A 3,388-nucleotide genomic window follows, 5' to 3' on the forward strand; every position below is an offset into this window, starting at 1 on the left:
TTGGCCGACCAATTGGTCCAATTTGCCACCCAATGGGTCCAAATGGAATCCCAATGGGTCCAAATGGAAACCCAATTGGACCAATTGGTCCAATTGGACCTATTGGAGCGATCCGAATTGGGCCCATTGGCTCGATTAGGATGGCCAGTTGGCCCCATTGGACCCATTGGCGCCAACTATAAAGTTAATAGTACTGACTGCTCCAACATGATGACCCAATCGGGGAGCCATTTTGGATAGTATTTGGATAGTATTCAATTACGACATCAGTTGGCTGAAATTTAATTCTCTCTCTCACTCTTAATTTGAAACCTTCAGAAATGTTCAGAACTTCAACCTTTACAAATGTCTATTTATGAGGCAATTAATTTTGATATTACAATCAGCAATTCAAGATAAAGTCCTTAAAAAAGCATAGCAAACAAACACTAATGAAAACTTTCCGACACGAGTAGCAAAATTGTTTTGAAATAAAACCCCGATCCAATCCAATCCATAGACGGACAGTGGACGTGGTATTCAACGTGGTGTTGGCGGTGTAGGTTGTAGGCGTGTTGGTCGGTTGCACACGCAGTCTTCTCTGACTGCATTGGAAATGTAAGGTGGTCTGCAAGAGTGTGAGAAGTGGCGACGATGATGTCGCACACCCATAGCAGTGTGTTTCAAGATGCATCTTTACGCTGAACGCCGCTAAGCCTCGCACCGAAGGAAGCGTGTCTCTGTTTATGTGAGTATACTGTTTATATGTGAGTTTTCCTTGCCATTTTCACTATGCATAGCGTGAGCGGTGTTATTAAGAATTAATTTTGTCTGCCTAAATATATTTCAGGGCTGTTCATGTTACGATTGACGGGTTCACGACATCGCCGCGCAACGCAGTTCGCCATGCACGGGACGTTGTTGAAGAGGTGAGCTCACGTACGCCACTCAACATTTCAGTGCCTTGTTGTTTTAATGCGCGAAACTGCGGTTTATTATAAAGTTAACCCATTGTTTGCTTTTGCCACTCACTTTGTGAAGGTCCAGCCAGCCTGCGGCGAGCGGAGCACGGCATGGACAATGGCCTGTGAAAAATTGCTTAAACGACGAACTGTCTGCATGCTGTGTATACAAACAGAGCAATAAAGATATTCATTCATCCCAAGAGTTCTTGTATTTGTGATACAGGTAGCCAGCGCACTGCAACGGCAGCTCAGATGGAGTGGCTGCGGCAGTGGGATGAACCAACTAAAAGTGCAACAAGTTGGCGGCCAATGGGAAGACCTATTGGCGTTCCAATGGGTCGGCCAATAGGTCGCCCATTTGGTCGGCCAATGGGTCGCCCTGGGTGCCTAAAACATTATTGGCCGACCTATTGGAACGCCAATAGGTCGGCCAATGATTTTTTTCGGCTGGGGAGGCCTTGTGATTATAGAGACCGGGCAAGATTCTCTTCAGAAAATTCTGATTATTACACTGTAACCGTCATTCTGCTGTGAAGCAAAGAATGATGATGCATGTACCACAAACAAAAAAAAATCAGTATACTGCTGACTCTTCTGGACACATTTAGTTCAGTCCTGTCAAGAGTTACATTATGACATAGCACAACCATTGCACGGTTACTTTGTTTGGCAATCCCTGACAGATCAGTTTACTTAAGAGAACACGATATGCAAGTATGCATCTCCACTGTTGATACAAAAAAATAAACATGCTTAAAATGTTGGAGGCTGTCTCTTAACAGAGTTCACTGTCATGGTTTACTCTGACATTCTCATGATAAGTGGAAAAATGGTTACAAAAGTTTCATTTACCCTATAGTCGCCTGTATTCTAGCACTCAGTGCTTTGATGACTGCTTGCTTAGGTTTGTGAAGAGTGATATTGCGATTTTTTTATCATGTAGGACACCTGCTTGTAAAAAATAATTATCATATGCCAACAGCAGCATCTACAAAAGTGTATTGAATTTTTCCTCAATAAATCAGAGTGTCACAAGTTATGTTGAACTGTTTCCTTTTCCCCTGCATGCAGCAGCACCGTCCAAGAGTAACCAACACTGGGAAAAAATAATCGTGACAAAATCAACTATAGCATTTCTGTAGTGATGGTACACAGCCTTATCTAAAGTGCACAGAGACCAATGCTATCTTCATTGCAAAAATAAAGAAGGGCACATTGATGTGTGATGCAATGCCAAAACTGCTTTCTCTACTCCAGCTTGTTGAAGTGCTCATAGTTGGCACCTATTCTTGTTGAGGCCCACAGTACTGCTTGTTCGTGCAGGGCCTTCCACGTCCAGCAGCCCTCCAGATGCAGTGTGTCTGAAAATGTGTTCATTATGAGCTTAACTGCCAAACAACAACAAAGGGTTGAAAATTGGTCTCTATCTTAGTTAACGAAGCGTATTGCGATATGCTTTACCTATTTAACCCTCAAGGATAGAGGCATTAAATAGGGAAGTGGAATTACAAAATATGCTAACGTAAGGATACAACTTACAAGAATTACACCTCATTGCACAGTTGTACCTATGCTTGTAGAAAGAAGTGGTTATCGCGGATGAAAACAATACTTGAATGCGGTTTGATTCTCGGGATGTTTTAAGAAAAAAAACTGAGCAAGCTACTTCAAGTTGCATGATTAAACACAAAATTTGTGGGCGTGGTCAATGTGACGTGATACATGCTGAGGCTGTTAGAGCAGTTCGTCACGCAGAATAGCATGTTTAACATATAGCTCATGAAACAAAGCTAGGCGGGTAACGTATCCTCGGGACGCTAAAGATTGGAGGTCAGTACTATTTTTCATTGACGTTGCACTTGCAGCCCTGCTTTCATTACAAAAATTAAAACGAGCTTGCCATGATATTGCCGCGAACCATGTATGGGTTTGTTTATTGTTTGTTTTTACCGCCCGGCCACGCCTGGCCCTGTTATCTGTGTCCGCGAAGCGCGTCTTCCATTCTTTATTTTTATGCCGCACGGGCTATCTCATTCAAATAAGCAGACTGTTTCGCCCTAACGGCACTAGCCCAGAATAATCTTCTCTGATCTACAATGTCCTGGATTTCAATGGACGGTTCGAGAAACACTTGCGCCGAAAGATAAAAGCGTGCAGAGCAGACGCCGCGGCATTCGATTCGACGACACTCGCCTACGCGTCACTTTGTTGACCGCTGCTTCGCCGCTTCTGTATTCTTTTGAGTTGTTAGGGGAGCACAAGTTCGCTACAATAAACTTGTTTCTCCTTCAAGACAACTGCGTCATCCAATTGGCTGCGTGACAATATAAGTGCGCAATCTGATCATGCGCAAAACACGCACACATACGTTTTGAAAAACGGTTTTAATTCACTGCACAAGCGAGAGTGGCCGAACAATGACATGGCGTTAGAAAATCGATGAA

At 43.4% G+C, this 3,388-nt stretch overlaps 1 long non-coding RNA gene across 1 annotated transcript; it reads left to right on the forward strand.

Annotated features, from left to right (window-relative positions):
* Positions 1-519: 519 nt before the first annotated feature.
* On the forward strand, positions 520-1,138 carry LOC144163776 (uncharacterized). Its single transcript, XR_013320970.1, has 3 exons — positions 520-727; positions 830-908; positions 1,021-1,138. It is a non-coding gene; the product is annotated as an uncharacterized LOC144163776 (long non-coding RNA).
* The last annotated feature ends 2,250 nt before the right edge of the window (positions 1,139-3,388 follow it).

The sequence above is a fragment of the Haemaphysalis longicornis genome, unplaced genomic scaffold (assembly GCF_048455015.1).
Source record: "Haemaphysalis longicornis isolate Haplotype H1 unplaced genomic scaffold, Haemaphysalis longicornis Haplotype H1 scaffold_1, whole genome shotgun sequence".
NCBI classification, from domain to species: domain Eukaryota; kingdom Metazoa; phylum Arthropoda; class Arachnida; order Ixodida; family Ixodidae; genus Haemaphysalis; species Haemaphysalis longicornis.